Genomic DNA, 8,697 nt, shown 5'->3' with positions numbered 1-8,697 from the left:
TGTATGTGTGTGTGTGCATGTGTGTGTATGTAACATATTAATATATATAGAAATATATTTCTTGCATATTAACCTACACAAACAAGGAACAGAGCTTTTGTGTCCCTGATAAGTGCTGCCAATGGATCCTGATTAAGTTATGGCTCAACCTAGATGTCATTAAAGTTTAAAATTTACTCTGGATGTGATTGCTGATAATAAATGCCCGATGTGTTCCCTGTATCTATGAGTTTGTTTCTGTTTGTCTGTTTATTTTGTTCTTTAGATTCCACATATAGTGAAATCACATTGCATCTGTCTTTCTCTGTCTGATATACTCCACTCAGCACAATACCCTCCAGGTCCATCCATGCTGCCTCAGATGGCAAGAACCCATTCCCTTCCATGGCCGAGCAATATTCTACTGTATATATGTATCATCTTCTCTTTATCCATTTATCCATCAATGGACACACAGATTGCCTCCACATGTTGGCCATTGTAAACAATGCTGCATTGGACATAGGGACAAATTTATTTTCTACTGCTAAAATCTGTGTATTTTATTTTTTCATCTTTGAATATTTAGTGATAAGTATTATCAATACTCTTTATCTTAATACATATGGGGTCATATCTTTCTGTATATATGTTTTCTTAATATTTATGGACAGTGGAGGAGTTTGCCCATCTATACAAACACAAAAATAAAAGATGTTCAATTTTGAGGCTGAACTATATTGAAAATCTTACCAGACATTCCAAATGTCATGTTTTAACAAAACAATTACAACTCTTGACAGTATGATATTAGTGGGTTTTAGGGGGAAATAAAAAGGAAAACAAAAAGTATATTTAAGGTAAGTTTTTTAAAGAACGTTATCAAATAGTAAATGGATCTGTTTCTAGACTGACAGGTAGTCAGTTGAAATAATGGTACAAGCTAGAACTTAGATCAGTTTAAAACAGGTCTTCATTTCTCTTGTGTGTTTTGTTGTGTTGTTTTATTGACATAAAATGCAGCATCCTGGACTTCTTAAGTTTTGGGAAAGTGTGTTAGGTAGATTATGACTACATAAATGTAAACCTATAAAGTACATTTGAATCTCTCTGCATAATATCAACTCTCATTTATTCCTGATTTTTCCACTTCCCAATTATTAATATTTTCAAAAGACTTACATTTCAAAAATCCTAGTATCTCAAGAGATATTACTTTTTTATATTGTATTTTACTACAAGGGAATAAAAAATTCACCCATTGATCAAAAAAGGAAAAGAGTTAAAGAAAGTCAAGTTTAGAACCTCTTAAGAATTCACCAACTGGCTTCTATTGTCAAAATGTTCAGTTCACAAATCCTTTGTCCACAGTCTTGGGCTCTCAGGGTGAGTCTCAAAGCTTGGTAGTGTATCTCTTGCTTTCTCTTATCTGTTTTGTCATTTTTTCTGGTTCACAATCTTTAGGACCATTTCTGTTTGAGTGGCCACCTTATCTTTTCCACTAGTATGCCTATCTTTTTCAGTGTTGTATTCCTTCAGGACACCAGGAAATCACCAGTGGGTGAGCCAACCACATATTCAGAATAGATATACAAGCATCACAGTACTATGGATACTAGAAGCCAGTCACTGCCACATGTTGGTGAAAGTTGCCCAAGTCATACCCTAGACAATTGATATTAGTTTTGTTTGGCCATAAGTTAATTATCTAATTGTCTTTGTTTTCTCTGTAGGGTTTTTATTGCTTTAGACTCTTGGGTAAGTTATCTGAGACTAGTACTTTCTCTGTGTCTATAAGTCAGAAATGTCCTTAGCCTGCTTTATTTTTTCCAGTATTATGGAGACATAATTGACATATAACATTGTATTAGTGTAAAGTATGCAACATAATAATTTAATAAATGTAGTCAAATGATTACAATAAATTTAGTTCACATCTATCACCTCACATAGTGATTTATTTTTTTCTCCTGATGAGAAATTTTAAGATCTACTCACTTAGCAACTTTCAAATATATAATACCTTACTAGTAATTATACTTAGCATCTAACAAAGTAAAATACATAATGCCAGCCATCCAATCAAATTTATCATGTAGAAAAATGTGACTCATAATGAAAAGAATAATCAATCAATCAAAAGTGATACAGAACTAACACAGATATTAGAATTAACAGAAAAGGTGAGTAGAAACAGAAAAAAAATATGTATTTCTTCAGTCCCAAATCAAACTTTTAGACTTTAAAATCTATGATATGTGAAATGAAAAAGAAGTCATTTGCTATCAATCATAGATTAGACATGGAAGAAGAAAAGATTAATTAATTTAAAGGCATCAGAATAGAAAATATTCAAAATTAAACACAGAGAAAAAAGGACACACAAAAAAACCCAACAACAAAAAAGCATTAGTGAACTGTGGGACAATTTCACATGGTACAATACATGAGTAAATGGCCTAAAATAGTAAAAATTTGAAGAAAACTATAAATACAAATATTAAAAAAATGTAACAATCTCAAATATAAGTAACATAAAAGAAACTATAAAAGGCAGATCATAATCAAATTGTTCAAGGCCAATGTTAAAGAGAAAATTGCAAAAGCAACCAGCAATGTATTTTATATGAATTTTACCACAATTTAAAAAAAAAAGAAAAAAGAAAAAAAAAACAATCAGAAAAAATGAACATGTTGTATACAGTGGAAAACATATAAGAATGAGATCAGATTTCTTGTTGGAAACACTGAAAGGAAGAAGACAATGAAACAATATTTGTGAAATATACAAAGAAAAAAATCAACTTAGAAAAATCTATATACAGAAAAAATATCTTTATAAAACAAAGGCAAAATAAAGACGTTTTTAGACATACAGAGGCAGAAAGAATTATCACCAGCTTTATAAAAACTAAGGAAGTTCTTCAGTCAGAGAGAAAAATAGCAGTTAGCAATCTGAATCTACACAAAGAAGTGAAAAGAATCCAAAATAACTACAAGAGTAAATATGTTTTTTAAAGATTATTTAAAATTATTTAAAAGATAATTATTATTACAGTAATAATTATAATACATTAGAGGTTTATAATACGTATATAAAGTAAAATGCAAAACAAATGATACCATAAATCTGAGATGGAAGTACACTATTGTGTACTTATACTATACAGGAAGTGGTATAATATAATCTGAAGATGCACCTACAATAATTAAAAAGGTGTAGTCTGAATACTAAATTATCTACTAAGATAACCAAATAATTATTACTAAGCCAATAGATGATATGAAATTTTCAGTTCATCAAGAGAACATAATACTAATCATTTATGCACCTAGTATCAGAGCTGTAAAATACATGAAGCAAAAATTGATAGAACTGCAAGGAGAAACATATAAATGCACAATTTTAGTTAGGTATTTTAACGCCATTCTCTTAATAACTGATAGACTAGATAGACAAAAATTTGTCAGCAAGGCTCTAGCAAACTTGAACGACACAATTACCAACTTGACCTTTTTGATGCTTTATGGTACATCAAACCAACAACAATGGCTTGTTTTTGTTTTTGTTTTCTTTTTGTTTTTTTAAAAGATTTTATTAGGGAATTGGGGGAGGGAACAGCATTGGGATATCAGGGAAGGGGGACCAGCCAAGTTGTTCTTCAGTCTTCATTGAGGAGGGCGCCAGTCACCGTCTGGCTTCCTGCTGGCAGCTCGTGGCCTTTAAGCTCAAGGTGCTGTGTTCAATCTTAGTTGCGGGTGGGCATAGCCACCATCCCACATGGGAGTCGAACTGGCAGCCTTGTTAAGAGTGCATGCTTTATCCACTGAGCCATTTGGGCAGCAGCTTTGTTCAAGGTGCCAAGTTCAGTCTTAGTTGCAGGTGGGTGTAGCCAACCATCAAACAGGCAATCTTGTTGTTACACTAGCTGAGTCATCCTGCCACCTGTTGGCAGCTCAGTGACAGCTCAGCTTGGGCACAGCGTCATTGGCCCATGTGGGAATCGAACCAGTGGCCCTGTTGCTCAGAGCTCATGCTCTTAAGCCAACTCTTAACCAACTGAGCACTCGGCCAGCCCCCAACAACAAACTTATTCTCAAATGTAAGATAGGCATTTAGCCTATGGACATTTACTAAGATAAACCACTGTGTTATACTGTGTTATAAAAGAACATAAATCATACATTTAAAATGAATCAGGTAATATAAATATCTTCTCTGACCACATGAAATTAATAAAAATCAACAACAAAAATAAAATCTCTAGAAAAATCCCCTAATATTTGGAAATTAATAATACATTTAAATCACCCATGGATCAAAGAAGAATTTAAAAGTGAGTACAAAAAGGATTAATAAAATACTAATATATAACAAGAATAATAAAAATGAAAAGTATAATAAAAAAATTTTAAAAATGTATTTAAGGGAATACTTTATTGTTAATTTCTGTTATTTAAGCCACCAGTTTTGGTATTTTGTCATGACAGCCCTAGCAAACTAATTTGGTGTCCAAAAAAAATTGAAGCAACCCCTAATCTGATTGGTTTACTGAGATTAATAAGCACTTACATAAATTTAACAAAGATTTCAAGAATGCCCCTAAAATAAAGAAATCATAGTTTTAGCCCTTAATTGTGTTGTCCCTTAAATATGGGAGAGGAGGATTATCAATTTCTCACAGTAACTTTTAATTTAGCTATGTTGGGAACACCTGATTGCTAGATATTAAAGAATTGCAAATGAACATTAGGTTAGCAAGAAGAAACTATAAAAAAAATCATTAATTAAAACTTCTGAAACATTTTGATATTTAGTTAAGTTACTAGAAAAGAATTATAAAAATAAATTTAAGTAACTTAAAGTTAATCCTTGGACAAATCAGACTAGGTTAATTATTTTTTTAACAACATCATCTATTCTCTCTTGATCTTATGGCACATTGAAATATTATGCTAGCATAATATTTTATATATATGTATATATGTGTATATATATATATATATATATATATATATATGATTTGTTAAATTCTATGAAGTATTTTCATTTTGATTGTTGTAATTTGGTTTTATGTGTCAAATAAATTAACATTGTTTCCATAAAATATTTAAGCTATCAAGAATGCAAACACAGGTTTAACCAAGTGGAACTGTAATACTTTAGGTTTTTAAAAAGGATTTATTCATTTGAATGTTAGATAATGCTGTAAATCTTTGAATTCATTCCACTACACTAGATGGATATGTTTTTAAACCTCACCTCTCTTCAACTTTTATTATTAGTTGTTTTGTTATTCTTTAATGTCAACTTAAATTTAATTTCCAAATCATTACAGATCTTGTGTGAATATTAAATTGAGTTAATTAGGAAGAAATATTTGAATACAAAACAACTTCTGAGGATAGCAACAATCTTAAAGGAAGAAAATGAAATGAGTCATGAAGAATAGCTTTTACTTATATGTCTATCCTTGTCAATAAAAACTCACATTTGCTTCTTTTTTAACGTTCAATTAGGCTGGTAACATATACTTTCCCGGGCGGACTATCAGGTGCTAGAGATTTTTTAATACCTTATACTCCAAAATATGTTCTTACTACCTGTAATATATGACCAAATCTTTATAGTTACATATTATATTCCAACAGGAAATTCACTGTGATCAAGTTTTAGATCAGAAATGGAAATCTTGAAGAAATACTAAAGGCATGACAGCCTTTATACAATTCTGTGTAAGGTGCTCTGACTATTGATACCAGAGAGAACACACACTCTGATGGGTATAGGGTTCTTAAGTTGATTAGCCACCATGAATGGACACCTGTCATGCTGTAACAGGATACCACCGGACCAGGAATCTTTTGGTCCAGAAACAGATGGCTTTGAGAAAGAAGGAGACTGATGCAAGGCCTACCTGGCAAAACAAGAATAATTCTTTGGGTTGAATTGCATTGATAAGGGACTTTTGATTGTGGATAAAATGTTTTTTGATGATCATATTAGAAAATCATATTTGTTTTCTTCAGCATCAATTTCCTTCTTTTAATGCAGCTGGCTATACGTGTATAATCTGGAATGAAATGTTCTTTGAATAGTTTGTTTTTCTAACTTACCCCCTAGAACTGAAGGGAAAAAAAAACCAAAAACAAACAAACAAACTAACTAACTAACTAAAAAAACCTCATGGGATATCTTAATATAAATTATAAGACAGTGATTCATCAAAAAAGTGAAGATGATGATTCTGTAAAAAAATATGACATTGATATTGGCCTTTTCTGTAAAATTCCACAGGATAATGGTTATATATCATAAAATATCTTTATTGGATCAATTTACTTTTTATGACAATGTAGTTTTTTGGTTTGTTTTTGCTTAAGGTTCATAGCCATGACCTAGACAGAAATGTCATGTTTAAAGGTATTATTTAATTACATATGACAGGCTGACTATTAAGGAACAAGGAATTCCCTTATTATGTGGTAACAATGATACAAATTCCTACTAGCAATCCATCTGATACTTGATTTCTTAGCCTTTCAGGTGATAAAGAATGTCACTTCTCGACTGACTGGAAATATTAAAATACTTCAGGACTTCAAATAAACATAATAAACACAGAGTTTTAGAAACCACAGGCAAAATTTGTAGAGTAAACTGTTGCTGTTTTTGGTTTCTAGCCTTATGTTCAGGAACTGATAAAGACAATAAAAATATTTCTTACCTATAAATATGATAAAAAATATAATACTAGTGACTTCACAAAGCCTCCAGAGAGAGTTAACTCTCCCTTATGGCTCTATTTTTGTTGAATCTAAAATAAGCTCTCTATGTACTACCAATCATTACCTCGTGTTGCAGCACCATAAATAATAAAGGATAAAAGGAACAAAATATTAAGTTAATGACACTGAGTGAAATGTCTCAAAGCAAATTTATTTGGACAAATCTGTGCCATTGGAAATAAAGCTAAGTCCAAAATGGCACTGAAAAGTGAAAAATATTTTCTTTCTGACATGGGGGTATCATGGACTGATTTTTTTTTTACATTTAAATGCTTTGAATTCCAAGAGATAAGCCACACATTACTTGGCCACCTTAAAAGTTTTACATCTTGAAAATAAAAAAGCATAATACCCTCTTTTTCATTATCAAACACAACAACTTATAATTTTTTACAACTAACACAAAGCTATCCAATCAGAATTGTCAAGTCATATAATAAACTCTTTATTCTGGGGCCCTACAGTTCTCAAAGTGGGGGCTCTTTGAATTATGCTTTTTTGACAGAAAGAAAAAAGGTCTTCATCAGTAATTATCTGTGAACTCTGCTTTTGACCAATCCAAGAAAATCTGTTACGTACATTTCAAGGCAACTTTTAGAAGGTGAGCATTTACCAAAGTACAAGGCATTGGACAGGAAACCCAAATCCTCCATCGAGTGAAAGAAGAAAGCATCTATAGCTTTCCGAACTTGGAGGGAGCACAGGGTTTAGAATCAGAATAAGGACGGACATTTAGCTCTTCCTAGCAATTCTAAAAGCTAGATTTTAGTCAGCAACTTGCTTTTTTTAAAAAAAAATTTTAATTTTATTTATTTTATTATTTTTTTTAGCAGAGGATAGTTTTATTAGAGCAGAAAGTTACAGTCCTTGAAACGAGAGGGGTTCCCTACTGGGATGCCCGAGTCAGCAACTTTTCTAAGCTTCAATTTCCTTCATGGTAAAATACAGAGACACCAACCTCCTCATAAGGTTACTGTGAGGATTACATAAAATATTTAAGGGTCTAATACAAAAGCGCTAAAAATAATTAATGTAGTTAAAAATGACATAAGAATAATATTAACTGACCACATCTACTCCCTTTGGATGATGCTTGTCCTGGGCATTTTCAAGTTTTCCTAGTAGTCATATTACATTTAATGAACATATAACACCACAAATCCTTTGATTCACCTTGAATATATTAGGTGACAGGTTTTACAAATTTAAACTTCAAACCAGAGAGCCAAGGCATGTATCGGTTGTGATGGACAATATTGCTCTATCACACTGCATCCCTCAGATTAGTACAAACCCATGTATAATATATTGTTAAGTTCTTTCTGTATCTTCTACAATGCTTCTTAGTGGGAATACAATAAACAATTTCTTATATATTTTAATATAGTATTCTCTTCCCTGGGAGGGGACAAAAGCGGTCTTAGTAATAATTACTTCCTTATAATCATACATAGTATAAATGGATTAATTTTGTTTAAACAATATTAGCATGACAAATGAAACTAATAAATTTTCATAATGAAGTTGAACTTTTATTTATGCTTTAAAAGCTCTTGCTAATTTGGGACCTGATAATACCAGTAGTCAAAAACAAAAAAAATTTAGCTATAAAATTTTGGTGAGCTTGTGAGTTACTGAAATATAATTTATTTCTATTCTATTTTAGATGATTATTTATTATTTTTTCTTCCTCAGTATTATTTCCTAATGTTTAAATTAGTTCACCTCTGTCTAAATGTCTGTATATTGCTTCATTCTTCTAAAGTTTCTTTCTTCAACTGTACTATGTATACATGTATATAAATGTATGTACTGAGGGTGCCAATAAAATGTATACTAGTGGATACTTTGGTCAATGTTGCTCAAGCAGCAGTTTGCCATAATCAGAAATATCTGGATGCTGATGGTAATTATTTTTAGCACTTCTTG

The sequence above is a fragment of the Hipposideros armiger genome, unplaced genomic scaffold (genome assembly GCF_001890085.2).
Source record: "Hipposideros armiger isolate ML-2016 unplaced genomic scaffold, ASM189008v1 scaffold_1238, whole genome shotgun sequence".
In the NCBI taxonomy this organism is placed as follows: Eukaryota; Metazoa; Chordata; class Mammalia; order Chiroptera; family Hipposideridae; genus Hipposideros; species Hipposideros armiger.
This window is presented reverse-complemented; position numbering follows the sequence as displayed.